Here is a 20,091-nt window from a genome sequence, read left to right on the forward strand (position 1 = left end):
TTGCCCCGGGCCTTGGTATTTTTGTTTGAATGGCGGCGGGGTGCGGGCTGGACTTCGGGCTGATATGCCACTCAGCCGAGGTGGCCGATCAGCCGCATCATACGCTGGTAATGTAGGTTTTAATGCTTCCTCCTCGAGTTGCGGTAGCAACCTGCGCTTTGGGTAACTCTTGGTTGGACGTTCGAGTTCGTATTCCTCGGCCGCCAGGACCTCGGTAAATCTATCCGCTAGCAGGTCTTGGTCAGCTCGAAGCTGTTGTTGCTTTTTCTTCAGGCTATTTGCTGTGGCTATAAGTCGGCGCTTGAAGCGCTCCTACTCGACGGGATCCTCAGGCACGATAAATTCTTCATCGCCGAGGCTCACCTCGTCTTCGGAGAGAGGCATGTAATTGTCATCCTCTGATTCTCCATCTGCAGACTATTCTTGAGGGCTAGCTTGCCCATCCTCCCGCTCAAGGCCTGGCTGGGAGGGATTGTCTTCGTCTTCGGCACTATCCGGAGCATTATTGTCTCTTGTGCCAGTATCGCTGCTTTTGCTATGGCGGGACTTAGAGTGGCGCCGCTGATGCCGGTGCTTGGATTGCTTCTTGGAGGGATTATCCTCTGTTGCCTTATCGCCATCGCCTTCTTTGGGGGCGTCCACCATGTATATATCATATGATGAGGTGGCAGTCCAGTGCCCTGTGGGCGTGGTTCCTGTTCGTCTCCTGCATCATCGTCCATACCGTCGATGTCTTCGGAGCCGAAATTGAGCATGTCGGTTGAGTCGTCGGCAGTGGCTATTAAGTGGGTGGTGGGTTGGGAACGAATTTCTTCGTCGTCCGCTTCCTACTCAAGCCGGACATAGTTCGGCCAAGGGTCTCCAGACAAGGAGAGAGACCTTAATGAATTTAGCACGTCGCCCAGTGGCGAGTGCTAAAAGATATCCGTGGAGGAAAACTCCATGATCGGTGCCCAATCAGATTCGATAGGCACGGACGCAGGCGGTTCCGAGCCCGTGGTCGGGGACGAATCCAGGTGTCCGGCAACATGGGTCTCATAGGGGGTGAAGTCAGTATTCGGCTCTATCGCCGCTGAGTGTGCGCCCTCCGTGGTGGGGTCCATCCATCCATCCTCGGACGGTGCAATCTGCTCCGGATTGAGAGCCGGAGTAGCTACAGGTGGGATCTCCCGAACACCGTCCGATGACAGAGCTAAGTCGTGCTCGTCGTGACTGTGCGGCGCACCTGACATGGGTTCAAATCCGTCGAAGATCAAGTCTCCGTGGAAGTCGGCAGTATAGTTCAAGCTTCTGAACCTGACCTGATGGCCAGGGGCGTAGCTCTCAATCTGCTCTAGATGGCCAAGCGAGTTGGCCCGTAGTACGAAGCCGCCGAATACTAAGAGCTGTCCGGGGAGGAAAACCTCACCCTGGGTCGCATCGTTGCCGATGATCGAAGGAGCCATCAAGCCTTATGGTGACGACATAGTGGAACTCTCAATGAAAGCACCAATGTCGGTGTCAAAACCGGCGGATCTCGGGTAGGGGGTCCCGAACTATGCGTCTAAGGCGGATGGTAACAGGAGGCGGGGGACACAATGTTTACCCAGGTTCAGGCCCTCTCGATGGAGGTAATACCCTACTTCCTGCTTGATTGATCTTGATGATATGAGTATTACAAGAGTTGATCCACCACGAGATCGTAGAGGCTAAACCCTAGAAGCTAGCCTATGATTATGATTGTTGTTTTCCTACCGAGTAAACCCTCCGGTTTATATAGACACCGGAGGGGGCTAGGGTCACACAGAGTCGGTTACAAGGGAGGACATCCACATATCCGAATTGCCAAGCTTGCCTTCCACGCAAAGGAGAGTTCCATCCGGACACGGGACGAAGTCTTCAATCTTGTATCTTCATAGTCCGACAGTCCGGCCAAAGTATATAGTCCGGCAGTCCGAGGACCCCCTAACCCAGGACTCCCTCACTCTCCCCCGTTCATTCCTCCCCGTCCCTCATGATCCGGGCTCTCGCTCCGAGTCGATTCGAATCCTTCTCTTACCCATCCCATAAATACGCACAGTCACCGGGCAAGGAGGCATAAGCTGAGGCCGATCCCAAAGGTACGTGCATCCCCGTCGAATCAGGGCAAGTAGGACGGGAGGCCGCCATGATATCTCGCAGGACAAAAGAGCCTCGCCGAGGCTAACGGTGACGAAGCCAACACCAACATTCTTCTCTCATGCGTGGTGGCACACTTTACCCCTTCCTCCACCTCTCTCTCCTCACAACAAAGCACACAAACTAGCAACGACAGCCGCAAAATGGGAGACAACTCTGCATCCACGCACACAAAGAAAACCAGAGACAAGGCTTTCTCTTCCCCCGACATGCTGTTCAACTCGGATCACACCATGCTGGCGCCAAGAGTGCTCAGATTGGACAGAAGGCCAGAGGGGTCGCAAAATGGTGCTCAGATATGGCCCCAGTGGGAATCAAGAAGGGGTGTCCATCACGAGTTTGGAGGGGATATGCCAGTTCAATTTTGACGGGATTGAATCAGCGGGTGCCGGTGTCGGTGGTCGTGCGGCAGCCTAGGCACGAGGATTTTTCCACTGCCGCTGCTTCGGTGATGTCTCTGTGAGATTACGGTTTTATGGTGCAGAATCTCACAGGTCACAGTGATCTGAATTCTCAGGTGACTTTTCTTTCTCGTACGTTTATGTACTATCGAGGTAATAAGGCAAAGGTAAAGAGCAAGGTCTGATTTGGGAGCTGTTACCAAGACTGTGCTAACCAAAAGCAAATGTTTACCCCGGATTTGGTTTTGGTTCTGAAGTCTAGATGATTTGATATCTCTGTCTCTAATTATACGTCTTATTATTCTGGTTTTCCTCATGTACGCCAAGTCAGTACCGAACTTCACTTCGGGCAATTTGCTACTAAGTCTACCTTCATAATTCTGCCTTGAGAGCAACACCAACAAAGGGAACTTTTAGTGTCTATTTTCTTTCTACTAATGAAAGAACATCGATCTTTTCAGAGCACCTTCTGCGCCTAGAAGACAACCTCCAACTATGCATGAGTGCTCAAGAAGAATTACAAGCAAACGCCGGCAAGGATCTTTGTATAGCGGCAACCTTACTTCCAATCTCCCCTTGGTGTATACTGATTTTTTTTCTGAACCTGTGCTACCTCCTCCTTATGCACTTCAGGATGTTAGATGATAAAAATATTGTTGTTCTCTTTTGGTGCTTGTGTAGTTCCGGTCGAGCCAAAGAGTTCTGTCTAACAATTTGTAGCAGGAACTCCATGCACTCATCTGGTCCAACTTCCATCCATGGAATTCTCCATCCACATCTCTCTTTGTGTGTGCAAGAACGCCGCGCGCTGATCAAGCGATAGCTTTGATAATGTTTCATGAAGCGCCAAGGAGGCACATTCGAGGAGTCGACTCAACGGCCATCCAACTGAACAAGGCCTCCAATATTTTTCTGAATAAGTAACTACTAGGGTATGTTCAGTGAACAATTTTTTCAGCATCCAATTGGTATTCTTGCATTGGAATCATAAACTTCAACACTAGAAGCTATGTTTCCTATCAAAATTGTTACCCAAGACCAAGTTTCTTTAGGTCTGAATTAGGTATGGACTATATGAGAAGTGGTTGGGATTGATTGACTAGAATGAGTTTATCACTGCCCCACTACAATGGTGCACATGAACAAAAGGGATGGGGAAGAGCACCTCTATACTGCATTTCAATACTTCGACAAGGACAACATAGATACAATGCATATACATGACTAAAACTATGTACTTACGGTGCACACACAACTTAGATGCCATGTGAGTACATGACACATCAATGTCATTTTAGATAGAAAAATACATACATAACAATAGATGATAAATACATCGAAAGAATTGAAAGTATTTTCTTTATTGTATGTGGGATGGGAGGATAGATTATTCATAGTTCGCCGGGATGATGAGGAATGGAACGACAACATGGGAGGCTATTAGAGAGACTGTGCTGGGCGGTCGACCACCAATTAATCACGCACAAAAGGATTATCAAATTTATATATGTGGGTTTGATATATGTGTACTAGAGAAAGGTGTAACAGCTCCCCAACACAGTTTTGAAATAAGATGAAAAAGAACCAACTTATAATGTTACAATAAAAAAATCTGCAAACTACATAACAAATATTAAAATAGAGATGAACATCAGGAAACATCCAAGTCAGTTACGTTGTTCGGCTGAATTTTCTCAAAAACATGAGAGTATGTTGTTTGATGAATTGCCACAGTATCTTTTAGTTGAAAAAAGATGTGTTGATCCAAATTCCTATGATGTGGCTAATGCAACTGAGAACGAAAGCTAGATGGCATATAATTGTTACTTCAGCACATGTATTGTTCTATTATTGCTCTCAAATTCAAGGGCACCTTCATATAGTCTTTGTCTGAAACACCACATGCATATTTGAATGAAAAGTCATGCATATGCCATAGCTAATGTTAGCATTTTTTATTGACATTGTTCTCAAGTAGGGATCATTCATTAAGTTTTGGTGTAAGCAAGGTGTGACGTGGTTTTTCTACAAAGTTTATAAGATGTGATTTAATGTGTTTGTTTGTCACTCTCATATATCTGTTGTGTAATTTATATTCGATGCAACTATGCATGTAGTTTGATGCCCATTGAGTATGTAAATTGCTTGGTCACAAATAAAATCCATTATATGACTAATCTCCCTAGGGGTTAAAGCCTCTCATTCAATTGAGTACGTTGGTTTTGGATTGGGTTTCGAATTTTCATTTGGTCAACAATTTTAAAGGAGCTCTCTCATTCAAGTGGGTGTTTAATTTTAAATTTGGTTCATGATTTTGACTGGTCAATAATTTCCCAAATATATATGTAATTTCCAAACTAGGAGATGTGGCTTCAACAACATGGGGGCATTCTTCATGAGGTCGTAGATGTAGAGGTAAAGCTGAGAGGAACCGGGAACCATGACCAAGGTTTAACATGCCACCATTATCACTAGAGGCCAGTGGGAAGCATGAGAAAGGTTCGCCAGAGCTGAAGGACATGATAATGTATGATAGCCAAGTAGATGTGATTTTTTGTCTCCCGTTGCAATGCACGGGCATGTTTGCTAGTTATAATAACACAAAGTGTTAACGTGTGATATTGATCCTTAGACCATGAGTGTATCACTATCACATCTTACCGTGCAGTGGGCTTTGGGGTTGCTCAAACGTCACGTGTAACACAGTGATCATAACGACAACTTACGGGTTCATCGGAAAGTTTGACAAGTGGCGGAATAGCTCAAGAGTGGGATTTGCTCCTCGAACGATGGAGAGATATTCTTAGGGACCTCTCGGTGTGACGACGTCGATCATTGTCAGGCCAGACACACGTGATTCCGCTAGGGGGATGTCGAAACACAATAACGAGAAAGAAGAACAAAACCGGTAACGAGGATTTTGGTATAGTGAGCCTAGTGATTACTTAGGAGGATACCGATGCATCCCGGATTTTGTGAAGTATCACGAACAAAGGGAACATCAAATGATAACCTAAGGTTCACTCGAATATCATTCATGTACTCATAGGGATCGATATGGATGTCCACGGTCACACCGCCGATCATTGAACGAAAGGTTTCGTTCATGTCTATGAGTTACTGAACCTACGGGGTCACAAGTGAAAGATCATGGATGTCGCCTAGAGGGGGGGGAGTGAATAGGCGCTTTAAAATAATTACAGTTTAGGCTTTAAACATAAATCCTAAAACACCTAGGCTCGCCTATGTGCACCAACAACTTATGCTAAACAAGATAAACAACTAAGTGATAGCAAGATATATAACATGAAACACTATGGCTATCACAAAGTAAGGTGCATATTGGGCTCGGGTAAAAGATAACCGAGGCACGAGGAGACGAGATGTATCCCGAAGTTCACACCCTTGCGGATGCTAATCTCCGTTTGGAGCGGTGTGAAGGCACAATGCTTCCCAAAAAGCCACTAGGGCCACTGTAATATCATCATGCCCTCGCACAATGCCAGATGCAGTGATTCCACTAAGGGACCCTTGAGGGCGGTCACCGAACCCGTACAAATTGCAATCCTTGGTGGCGGTCTCCGGTAACCGTACACTTTGGCAACCCTTGGAGGCAGTTACTGGAACCCGTACGAATTGCTCGGGGCAATCTCCACAACCTAATTGGAGACCCTGACGCTTTCCCGGAGCTTTACACCACAATGATTGAGCTCTGTAGCACCACCAACCGTCAAGGGTGCCCAAGCACCTAATAGCAACAAGCTCTAGGGTACCAAGTGGTGTATACTACATAATCTATTCTTGTAGACTCGTGTTGGGCTTCGAAGCGCAGAGTTCTGTAGGACAGTAGAAATTTTCCCTCAAGTGAATGACCTAAGGTTTATCAATCCATTGGAGGAGTAGGATGAAGATGTTCTCTCTCAAACAACCATGCAACCAAATAAAAAAGAGTCTCTTGTGTCCCCAACACACCAACTGCAATGGTAAATTGCATAGGTGTACTACTTCGGCGAAGAGATGGTGATACAAGTGTAATATGGATAGTAGATATAGGTTTTCGTAATAGGAACAACAAAAAGAGAGCAAGGTAGCAAGTAACAAAAGTGAGCACAAATAGTATTGCAATGTTGAGAAACAAAGCATAGGGTTCATACTTTTGCTAGTGCAATCTCTCAACAATGCTAACATAGTTGAATCATATAACAATCCCTCAACGTGCGACGAAGAATCACTCCAAAGTTCTTATCTAGCAGAGAACATACGATGAAATTGTATGTAGGATACGAAACCACCTTAAAGTTATCTTTTCCGATCAATCCATTGAGCTATTTCGATAAGTGCCACAAACATCCCTAGAGTTCATACTAAAATAACACCATATGACACAAATCAACCAACTCTAATGTCACCTAGATACTCCAATGTCACCACAAGTATCCGTGAGTTGATTATACGATATGCATCAAACAATTTCAGATTCATAATATTCAATCCAACACAAAGAACTTCGAAGAGTGCCCCAAGATTTCTACTGGAGAAAGTAGGACGAAAACGTGCATCAACCCCTATGCATAGATTACCCCAATGTCACCTCAGGAATCCGCAAGTTGAGTGCCATAACAAACATCAAGTGAATAAATATAATACCCCATTGTCACCATGGGTATTCATAGGCAAGACATATATCAAGCGTTCTCAAATCCAACAAAGTATTTAATCTGATAAACATGAAACCTCAAAGGTAAAAACTCAATTAATCACAACAAGATAGAGAAGGGAAAACACCATATGATCCAACTATATAAAGAAAGCTCGCGGTACATCAAGATCGTGCCAAATCAAGAACACAAGAGAGAGAGAGAGATAAAACACATAGCTACTGGTACAAACTCTCAGCCCCGAGGGTGGACTACTCCCTCCTCATCATGGTGGCCTCCAAGATGATGAAGATGGCCTCCGCTGATGATTTCCCTCTCCGGCAGGGTGCAAGAATAGGGTCCAGAGTAGTTTTCATGGCTATAGAGGCTTGAGACGGCGAAACTTCTGATCTAGGGTTATTTCTGGGGGTTTCTGTATTTATAGAATTTTTTGGCTTCGGTCTCACATCAAGATGGGCTTCAAGGGGCCCACTACCCTCAGCACACGCTGGAGGGGGTGGCACGCCCAGGTGGGTAGTGGCCACCTTGTGGCTCTTCTGTCCGTCCCACAAAGCTTCTAGTGCCTCTTTTCTTCCAAAAAATCGTCAAAAAGTTTCACTACATTTGGAGAACATTGATTTCTGCACATAAAAAACAAAACCACGGTAGTTCTGCTGAAAATAGCGTCAGTCCAGGTTAGTTTCATTTAAATCATATAAAATAGCAGCCAAACCGTACAAAATTGTTGTAAACATGGCATGAATACCTCATATATTATAGATACGTTGGAGAAGTATCAGCATCCCCAATCTTAATTCCAGCTCGTCCTCTAGTAGGTAAATGAGAAAAGAAATAATTTATGAAGTGTGAATGCTAGCATAGTGCATAAGGTTCATCAATGATAATTTCAATCACTTTCAGTATTATGATAACAATAACTCTTTCTCATAAAACTCATCATGATAAAGTAGCAATCGATTCACATGTTATGGTTCAAACAATGCATTCTCTTGAAACTTAACAACCTATGTTCTTAGTCACCAAACAATTGCAATTCAACTTATTCTCAACAAAGTCTATGTAAGAGCTCCACATACTCAATCATCATATAGTCTTCTATGATTGCTAGTACTCAAAGCATATGTTTAGAACAAATGGCACCCATCGAACACAGGGAAAGATAGGGGCTTAATGTTTTTCCTGCCAACACATTTATCATAGAGATAATTGTCAACAATAATAATTGATGATCAAATATATTTGACTGGCCATATGTGCCTAAATCTTTCCCCACCACATGATGCTTGCCAACTAGACAATAATTAAGGTTGAAATGAGAATGCATACAATTGACTCTTGCATAAAAGTAAATACTGAAAGTAAAAGAGAGGCCCTTCAGAGAGGGGAATCAAAGGTTGTCATGCATTTTTATTTTTGGATGCACAAGCTCTTAATGTAAAGGAACGTCATGTTATATTGCCCCTTATGATAGGAACCTTTATTATGCAGTCCGTCGCTATTATTTCTTTGCCATCACAAGTTCGTACAACTCTTATTTTCCCTTGCAATAAAAGATCACTTATATTTTAGGGGCAATTTTTTTTTGATTTTTTCATTGATGACAACTTACTCGAAGGACCTATTCAATCCATAGGTAGATATGGTGGACACTCATGGCAAGAAACTAGGTTTAAGGGTTTTTGATGCACAAGTAGTATCTCTACTTAGAACGAATATTTGGCTAGCAAAAGATCATAAGCAAACACCATAACAATATAACTTCTATGCAAATATACACAACCATAACTCATTATGTTGTCTTCCTTGTCCAACTTCAACTAATTTGCTCAAGTTTGAAAATAATTAATGGGTATTCACAATCATAAAAGATGTCCGAGATAATATATTTGTATGTGAAAGTTCTCTTCCTTATACTAATCATTCATGAATTGCTTGTATGACCAATATTGTGATTGTCAAGCTTCAACAGATTTCACTTTCTAAACCCAATGTGAAGCTACTACCAGCATGATATGAACATATAATTTCAAATTCATGATATTCAATTCATTCAACAATTTACTCATATGATATAAGTGAAGCACAAGAGAAACTACTCCAAAAAGATATAAGTGAAGATCAAGCGAGTAGTTAAGTAAATGGGTAGCTATTTGTGGATTCTCTCTCATTTAAAAACTTTCAGATCTTAAATATCTTATTCAAATAAAAAATAAAAAAATAAAATGACATTCCAAGAATAGCACATATCATGTGAAGAAGCAAAAACTTAGGCTCAACCGATACTAACCGATAATTGTTGATGCTGAAAGGTGGGATACCTACCGGGGCATCCCCAAGCTTAGATGCTTGAGACTTCTTGAAATGTTACCTTGGAATGCCTTGGGCATCCCCAAGCTTGAGCTTTTGTGTCTCCTTAATTCCTTTTATATCATGGTTTCCCTAAATCTTAAAAACATCATTCACACAAAACTCAACAAGAACTTGTGAGATAAGTGAGTATAAATCAATGGAATAACCTTATCATTCTCTACTGTAGCAAATGACTAAAAGCATTATTTAACATTTCATACTAAGTGCCTTTGCATATTTAATACTCCTATCCTCAAATAGAATCATTAAACAAGCAAACATATGCAAACAATGCAAACATAACGACAATCTGTCTAAACATGACAGTCTGTCAGGAATGCAAGAAGATTCATACCTCTCTAACTCTAAAAATTCTGAAAAATACCACACTATAGAAAATTAATCATAGCTAGTTGTGTAAAAATATCAAGATTTTATCATGTTCTGACTATTCGGAAATATTCAAAACATAACAAAAAACTTTCTATTTTCAAACAACAACATATAGACTTGCAAAATAAGCATGGTAAAGTCTCCTTGACATTTTTATTGAAATAAAAGATGAAAAAAATTAATTTAAATAACAGCAAGCAAATTTTAACAAAAGAAAATGCCGATCCAAGCAAAACACATATCATGTGATGAGTAAAAATTTAGCTCCAAGTAAGGTTACCGATAATGTTGGAGACGAAAGAGGGGATGCCTTCTGGGGCATCCCCAAGCTTGGACACTTGGGTCTTCCTTGAAAATTACCTTGGGGTGCCTTGGGCATCCCCAACCTTAGGTTCTTGCCACTCCTTATTCTCCTCATATCGATATCTCACCCAAAACTTGAAAACTTCAATCACACAAAACTTAACGGAACTTTGTGAGATAGGTTAGTATGATAAAGACAAATCATACACTTTGGTACTATCAAGATAAGATTCATAATTGTTCTCACACAATGCCTACTATACCCTACAATTTCTACAATTTATATTGACCAATATAATCCATAGAATCTATAAAACAAGCAAACTATATATTGAAAACAGAATCTGTCAAAAATAGAACTGTCTGTAATGATCTGAATAATGACCATACTTATGTAACTCCAAAAATTCTGAACAATTAGGACAACATAGGAAATTCGTATATCAATCATCTATAAAAAAATTAGAATTTTCTTAAGCTCCAGTGATTTTTAACAATTCTGTTACTTGACGCAAAAGTTTATTTTTTTGCACAGAATCAAGTCAACTATCATCGACACTATCCCAAAGGCTTTACCTGGTACTTTATTGAAACAAAATCTATAAAACATGATTACTAAAGTAGCTTAATCATGTGGACAGACAAAAACAATAGGTAATAGTGTTGGGTTGTCCCCCAACAAGTGCTTTTCTTTAATGCCTTTTTAGCTAGGCATGATGATTTCATTGATGCTCACATAAAAGATAAGAATTGAAACATAAAGGGAGAATCATGAAGCATATGACTAACAGATTTAAGCCTAAACCACTTCCTATGCATAGGGATTTTGTGAGCAAACAATTTATGTGAGCAAGAATCAACTAGCATAGGAAGGCAAAACAAGCATAACTTAAAAAATTCAACAGAAAGAGAGGAAACTTGATATTATTGCAATACCTAGGAGCATATGTTCCTCTCTCATACTAATTTTTAGTAGCATCATGAATGAATTCAACAATATAACTATCACATAAAGCATTCTTTTCATGATACATAAGCATAGAAATTTTATTACTCTCCACATAAGCAAATTTTTCTCATGAATAGTGGTGGGAGCAAATTCAACAAAGTAACTATAATGAGATACTTGATTGCCATAACCAAATTGAAAATAAAAATCATGATGAAAAGTTTCATAGTTATCATTACTCTTTATATCATACATGTCATCGCCATAATCATCATAGATAGGAACTTTGTTGTCATAATCAATTGAAACCTCTTCCAAAACAGTGGGATCATTAGTACCTAGAGTTGACACTCTTCCAACGATCTTTCATCAATATAATATTCATAATAGGAGGCATGCTATCATCATAATAAATATTCCCATCAAAGCTTGGGAGACTAAAAGTATCATCTTCATCAAACATAGCATCCCCAAGCTTATGGCTTTGCATATCATTAGCATCATGGGTATTCATAGAAAGCATAATAACAACATTGCAATCATGCTCATCATTCAAAGATTTCATGCCAAACATTTTATTGAATTTTTCTTCTAACAATTGAGCACAATTTTCCTTTCCATCATTTTGAAGAAAGACATGATAAAGATGAATAATATGAGGCAACCTCATTTCCATTTTTTGTAGTTTTGTTTTATAAACCAAACCAGTGATAAAACAACAAACTAAAAGATTCAATAGCAAGATCTAAAGATATACCTTCATGCACTCATCTCCCCGGCAACGGCGCCAAAGAGTGCTTGATGTCTACTACACAACTTATTCTTCTAGACTCGTGTTGGGCCTCCAAGTGCATAGTTTTGTAGGATAGTAGCAATTTCCCTCAAGTGGATGACCTAAGGTTTATCAATCCATGGGAGGTGTAGTATGAAGATGGTCTCTCTCAAACAACCCTGCAACCAAATAACAATGAGTCTCTTGTGTCCCCAACACACCAAACACAATGGTAAATTGTATAGGTGCACTAGTTGGGCGAAGAGATGGTGATATAAGTGTAATATGGATAGTTGATATAGGTTTTTGTAATAGGAACAATAAAAAGACAACAAGGTAGCAAGTAACAAAAATGAGCACAAACAGTATTGCAATGCTTAGAAACAAGGCCTAGGGTTCATACTTTTGCTAGTGCAATCTCTCAACAATGCTAACATAGTTGAATCATATAACAATCCCTCAACATGCGACAAAGAATCACTCCAAAGTTCTTATCTAGCGGAGAAAATACGATGAAATTGTTTGTAGGGTACGAAACGACCTTAAAGTTATCTTTACCGATCAATCCATTGAGCTATTCCTATAAGTGTCACAAACAACACTAGTGTTCGGACTAAAATAACACCATATGACATAGATCAACTAGTTCTAATGTCACTTAGATACTCCAATGTCACGAAAAGTATATGTGAGTTGATTATATGATATGCATAAAACAATTTCAGATTCATAATAATCAATCAAACACAAAGAACTTCAAAGAGTGCCCCAAGATTTCTACCGGAGAAAGTAGGACGAAAACGTGCATCAACCCCTATGCTTAGATTACCCCAATGTCGCCTCGGGAATCTGCGAGTAGTCACCGGGGTATTCATATGCAACACATACATCAAGTGTTCTCAAATCCAACAAAGTATTCAATCCGATAAAAGTGAAACCTCAAAGGTAGAAACTCAATTCATCACAACAAGATAGAGAAGGGAAATTACTATATGATCCAACTATAGTAACAAAGCTCGCGATACCATCATGCCAAATAAAGAACATTAAAGAGAGAGAGTGAGATCAAACACATAGCTACTAGTACAAAACCTCAGCCCCAACGGTGGACTACTCCCTCCTCAACATGGTGGCCTCCCGGATGATGAAGATGGCCTTCGGTGATGATTTCCGCCTCTGGCAGGGTGCCGGAACAGGGTCCAGATTAGACTTTCATGGCTATAGAGGCTTGCGGTGGTGGATCTTTTGATCTCGGTTATTTCTGGGGATTTCTGTATTTATATGAATTTTTGGCGTCGGTCTCACGTCAAGATGGGCATCGAGGGGCCCAGTACCCAAGAGAACACCTCGGAGGGGGTGGCATTCCTAGGTGGGTACTGTCCACCTTGTGGCTCTTCTGGCCCTCCCATGAAGCTTCTAGTGCCTCTTTCCTACCAAAAAATTGTCAAAAAGTTTCGCTGCATTTGGAGAACTTTGATTTCTGCACACAAAAAACAACACCACGGTAGTTCTACTGAAAACAGTGTCAGTCCAGGTTAGTTTCATTTAAATCATATAAAATTGCACTCAATACATATAAAATTGTTGTAAACATGGCATGAATACTTCATAAAGTATAGATACATTGGAGACGTATCACCAAGCACCCAAGAGTAAAAAGCTTCTCAAACTTCACTTCCACATATCGCCGTGGAGAACTCATACCTATGCACCAAATGCACTGGCAAGGGCACATGGAGTGACCAATTCCTTCTCTCCCAAATCCCACCACGACAACTAATGCTATGGATAAAATGAGAGGAAGAACGAAGAAGAGAACACCAAGAACTCCAAGATCTAGATCTAAGTGTTCCCCTCACATAGAGGACAAAGTGATTGGTGGGAATGTAGATGTAGATCTCCTCTCTCTTTTCCCTCAAGAACTAGCAAGAATCATTGGATGGATTGAGAGTTAGCAAGCTCGAAGAAGGTCAACAATGGGGGCAAAACACAAGCTCAAGGGATAAGAACCATTAGGGAAGAAGACCCCCTTAAATAGGCCCTCCGAAATCCAACCGTGTTATGAACTCAGTCCGCACACAAGCGGTACTACTGCTATGGGAAGTGGTACTACCGCTAGGGCGGTGGTTCTCGGAGTATAGTACATTGGAGAAGTACTGAAAATGCAACTAATCCCCGGGTGGTTTTGGCAATTCATAACGACATATATCTCATTGAACTAATGTCCATTCAAGATAAGTGTTTCAGGATGTTAAATGATTGACATGGCATGGGCTAGAGATGTGGACCCCTCCAAATGCTAAGGAAAAGAATTGGCAAAAGCTCAAGTCTCTACATTTTGTTTAAGTGATCCAAGATCACATTGAGTCCATAGGAGAGCCAATACTATTAAAAGGGGATGAGGTGTTTCTTAATGATCTATTTGCTCAAGTGCTTAGTGATATTGCTCCAAAACCCTCAGCCACTTTCTCCATCCAAATATGTCCACACCCTAATTCCCAACACGGCCCCACCGATATTTCCCATCCGGAGCCACCGAGTTCATCTTGACATATCCACTGCCAAAACCCTAACAATTTGGTCTCACCGATATGGATCTCGGTCCCACCGAGATGGCCTTGCTAGCTCTGTGTGACTTATTGCAATAACTTCGGTCTCACCGAGATGTTGCAATCGGTCCCATCGAGATGGCTTGACTAATTCTCTGTTGCCTTATTGCTTCACTTCGGTCCCACCGAGATGAGGTTTGCCCTAAGCCCTAGCACATCGGTCCCATCGATTTGTTCCCGTTGGTCCCACCGAGATTCCTAACGTTCATATTTTTACACAAATCGGTGCCATCGAGTTTTCTTATCGGTGCCACCAAGATGGGTCAAAAGTGTGTAACGGTTGGATTTTGTTGGAGGCTATATATGCCCCTCCACCCCTTCTTCCTCATTGTGGAGAGCCATCAAACATGCCTACACTTCCAACATCCATTTTCTGAGAGAGAACCACTTACTCATGTGTTGAGATCAAGAGATTCCAATCCTACCATTTGAACCTTGATTTCTGGCCTTCGCAAGTTGCTTTCCACTCAAATCCTTGTTCCACCATAGCCAAATCTATGAGAGAGAGTTGAGTGTCGGGGAGACTATCATCTGAAGCACAAGAGCAAGGAGTTCATCATCAACACACCGTTTATTACCTTTTGGAGAGTGGTGTCTCCTAGATTGGTGAGGTGTCGCTTGGGAGCCTCCGACATGATGTGGATTTGAACCAAGAAGTTTGTAAGGGTAAGGAGATCTCCTACTTCATGAAGATCTACCCGAGTGAGGCAAGTCCTTCATGGGCGATGGCCATGGTGGGATAGACAAGGTTGCTTCTTCGTGGACTCTTCGTGGGTGGATCCCTCCATGGACTCGTGCAGCCGTTACCCTTTGTGGGTTAAGTCTCCATCAACGTGGATATATGATAGCACCACCTATCGGAACCACGCCAAAAAATCTTCGTGTCTCCATTGTGTTTGCCTTCTCCAAACCCTCCGCTCTACCTTCATATGCAATGTTTTACATTCCGCACACAACTAAAATTGGGAAAAGGAAAGATTTTTATTTGGTCAAGTAGTCAAATCACCCCCCTCTAGACATACTTTCGATCCTGCAAGTGGTATCAGAGATTTGGTCTCCGTAAGCCTTGATTTCCATTGCTTTGGTGGTCTATTTAGCTTTCCAAGACAATCAGTTTTCGACTTTCTCCATTGAGGCGCTCTGCCATGCGAGCTGGCAGCACTATCACAATGGTTCTTTCTATACGCCCTTAGCTGAATTAGTCGGAAACATAAGGGGTAAACATAGGAGCCGGGCAACCCAACTATTGACCAAAAGCTAGGTTCGAAACTGATTCATATAATGCAAACATCAGAGACACCGAGTAACTCGGACTTGTATTTGGGTCATGCAATTAAAAGGTGAGGCCCCTTGTATCGTAACGTGTTCTTTTAGTCTCAAAGGTAGTACTTTATATGTAAATGCTAAAAAACTAGAGGGGTGTAGTTTCTTTATTGCATATGGTTAAGCCGTGCCTGCCGAGCTCGGACAAAAAGAACTTCAAAAAGATACAATGCGTGGAATGTAAGAAAAGATAAGGAGTAAATCAAAATAGGGCAGACTTGTCATCGGGTTTATTAGCCCGAGCTGCTTCCTACCACATGTCTTCTTCTCATCTTCATTGATTGTGAAGCCAATATAGGCTGCCTGCGACCTCGACCGTTTTCATGTGCTCGATGCTTTTGTCAGACCAGTCCTTTGAAGAGGTCTGTGACTACCTTTTGGGTGGTTAAAACCACCAGTGCATGCTATTATTGGCTAGGTATTTGACAGAACCTTGCCGATGGGCAAGCTAGAAGTGCGCCACTGCTCAGTCTAGCCGATCTCGATGTCTTCATTGTTTTGGCTCCTCAGCAGCCCAGGGAATTTTGGGCGCAGAATTATGCACCTTGGGGACGTAATGCCCCTTCTAAGGGAGGCACGCGAGGAGCCCATATCCCTATTTAGGGTTAGGGAGTGCCTGCCGAGGCCAGCTGGCGCGGCCCGCATACGCTTTAATGAGCTGGGGGTGCGCTTGCCCGCGCGGGCTGCCTCCTCGGAAGCCTGCACCTCAGCTGCGAAAGGCGTGGTTTGCTCCTTGGTCTAGAGAGAGCATTCGGTGTTGCCATTGACTGTAATAACACCATTTGGTCTTGGAATTTCGAGCTTGAGGTAAGCATAATGCGGGATTGTGTTGAAGCGAGCACATGCCGTGCACCCTAGGAGCGTGTGGTATCCGCTACGAAAGGGTACAATGTCAAAGATTAATTCCTCGCTCCTGAAGTTCTCGGGTGACCCAAAGACCACCTCCACTGTCACAGTCCACATGCAGCGAGCTTCGACGCATGGTATCACACCTTTAAAGATGGTGGTGTTGGGCTTAATCCGAGATGAGTCGATGCCCATCTTTTTGACCGTGTGAGCATAGATTAGATTGAGGCTGCTACCTCCGTCCATGAGGACGCGCGTCAGATGAAAGCCATAGACGATCAGGTCCAGGACCAGTGTAGCTGATCCGCCATGCGTGATGCTGGTCGAATGGTCATGTTTGTCAAATGTGATTGGGTAAGCCGCCGTCGGAGTAAATTTCGGGGCGACAGGCCCCAACGCATAGACGTACCGAAGTGCACATTTTCTCTCCAGCTAGGGGATGTGGGTGATGTAGATCATGTTTACGTCTTTCACCTCGTGAGGAAACTGCTTCTGGCCTCCATTATTTGGTCACCGACATTTTTGATCATCCTCGGAGATCCCCCTCCGTTGCCATTTTGCTAGCTTCTTTATAGACCCAACAATTCCTGTTAGTGTGGTTTGCTAGTTTGTCCGAGGTACCGTGGATTTGACATGACCTATCAAGGATCTTGTCTAGCTTGCTGGGCCCATCCTTGTTCCCTTTAAAGGGCTTCCTTTTTGGTCCGGATCTAGGTCCATTGAATCCTACATTGACTGTTGCGTCCCCTGTATCACTTGCCCCGTTTTCGTAGGGGGGTTAGACCCCGGGTAGCCTCATCTGCACCCCTCAACATTTCAAGACATCGGGGCTGGCCCATCACCTCAAGCCACCTGACCACGTGACCGGCTTCCAGAAGACGGCGTGCCCTTAGAAGGCAGCCCAGGCCGGCTCCCAGAAGACGGCACACCCCAAAAGACGGATCAGGGAGCGGGCCGGCTTCCAGCGGCCGACCCGTCCTTCTCTTCGGAGTCTGCACTCACCCACTGCGACAAGACATGGCATACCTACAGTGCCGCCTGCTACCCCCGAATCCCGAAAGAGAATGGCTATAGTGTGCGTTGACCAGGCGGTCACCTACCCGCACGGCGTAGGACTGTAGCCACACGGTCCATGACGCGGCCCTCGTCAGCAAGGATGGCGCCACAACGAAAGGCAATCAGCATGGCCCGCAGGCGGCGGGCCCTACCCATCGACCGGATTCTCGGCAGCCGGCGGGCCCCTCCAGTGGCGGGCCCCAACAGCCGGCGGAGAACCCGGCGAACTTAGACACTGATGTCTGGGTCCTACACCCGGCCGTATTACCATTGTACCCTGGGGGTTGGCCTATAAACCCCCCAGGGCTCACCTATGCAAAGAGTTCAGCCTTCATTCCCACACACCACCATAGCAAGGAGAATGGAGGTAGCTCTACCCTTCTTCCTCCTCTAGCAACATAGCTCAAGGAGCATCCTTGTATACATTTGATTATAGTCATCATAGCAGGAGTAGGGGTGTTATCTCTTCGAAGACCCTCGAACCTAGGTACGTCTCATGTGCTATCGAGCTCGTGCTCACTCTCTCTTCCGAAACCCGACGACGTCCTCATGGCTACACCCACGGTAAGACACCCCCTGGCATCCGATGTGAGATTACCATGATAGTTGGCGCCCACCGTGGGGCCATCCGTGGCGTCGGCCGGAGTTGTGTTCCGGACGGGACCGTCCTCCCCTTTGGCGAGCGCGTCGTGTCTGGCCTGATCAGCCAGCCCGATGCATTCATTTGCGCATGTACTAGCGCATCGCCTGACGTGGGAGCCATATGCCCCGCAAGTTGCATCGTCGACCTCTCCGGGAAGCTCAGCCTTTCCGACGAGCCCGCCTCCGATGCGGGAGCCATCTGCTCCGTGAGCCACCTCACCGAGCTCTTCGAGAAGCTCACCCTCTCTGATGCGGCCTCCATCGATGGGTTCCTCAGTGACGTGGTTGGCATTGACGACCCGCTCCCTCCTATTGCCTGCAATGCCCCTGCCGAAGCGCTCGACGCCGGCGTATTCGTGGAGGTGATGGTCACTGGCAGCAGCCAGGACGCTGGCGAGGCCACCCAGCACCTGTTACGAGCAGCAATACAGGTCCTGGCAACACCCGTCGGTGCCAACGCCGGGCCGTCGGAGCTAGAAGAATTCTGTGTCAAGCTCCTCGACAGCGCCAACAAGACGGCGGCCATGAAGCGCCTCGCTGAGGCCAGCCAGCGCGAGGTCGACCGCATAGCAGGTGGGACACCGGCTGCGGGTGAGCCTAGCCGAGCCGGCGCCGTCCGGCAACGCGGCACGTCCAGAGCCAGCATGCTGGGAGTCGGACGCTTGATCTACAACATCCTAGTGCAGAACCTGCGCGCGGCCCAGGCGGCGGCAGAAGAGCTCGAGAACCTGGAGGGCGACGAGTGGCTGAGCCAGATGGACCGCCTCCAGGAACTCCTCAACGCTGCAAACACGCAGCAAGATGTGTGCAACCGCGTGGTGGGAGCCGGCCGGCAGGCGGACCTCCCGGAAAGAAACCCTCCACCCTACCTCAAGCATGCACTACTGCATGATGCTGCTAATGTGACACTACGGTCAGAGACCCTTTGAGGAAACTGTGTGCGATGCATTAATCGCAAATGGGGATGTAAAAAACTATTATAAGGGTGCAAAACGTTTGCGATGCCGGAGCCAACAAACACGGTTCAGATTTTAGTTGCGTGTGCGATGCAGGGCGCACGGTTAATCCATTCGAACTGTTTGTGAAGAGGCAGAACAACAGAAACGGGCAGCCATATCAATGCGTGTGCGATATACGGCATACAGTCCGCTCTGATGAACTGCTTGCTATTAGGGAGTGCAACATAACGGTTAGCCAGATCAAGGTGTGTGTGATATACGACATACGGTTCACTCGGACGAACTGTTTTCGATTAGGGAACACAACAGAAATGGTTCAACTTAACAAGATGTGTGTGATACGTGGGAAACAGCCAACTCAGATGAACTATTTGCGATGAGAAATTACAATACATACGATAAATACAGTTAGTTCGTGTGGGATTCTGTGTGTACAAAAAACTTCGAAAAATGCAAACTAGTTGCTTGCGGTGGCTAGGAGTATCGCACATAATGCATCTGCGAGTACTCGTGCGCGATGATTAGTAAGTTACACATATGTGTCCTTATGTTAACGCTTGTGTGATAAATAACACGTGGCATCGGATACGGTATTCGGGTTGTGTGTGTGCTCCACTTAGTCTTCCCGCGCTCCACATGGGTGAATTGTAAAATCCACGCCTCTTCCCTCTTTG

Source organism: Aegilops tauschii, chromosome 3 (genome assembly GCF_002575655.3).
Source record: "Aegilops tauschii subsp. strangulata cultivar AL8/78 chromosome 3, Aet v6.0, whole genome shotgun sequence".
Lineage (NCBI taxonomy): Eukaryota > Viridiplantae > Streptophyta > Magnoliopsida > Poales > Poaceae > Aegilops > Aegilops tauschii.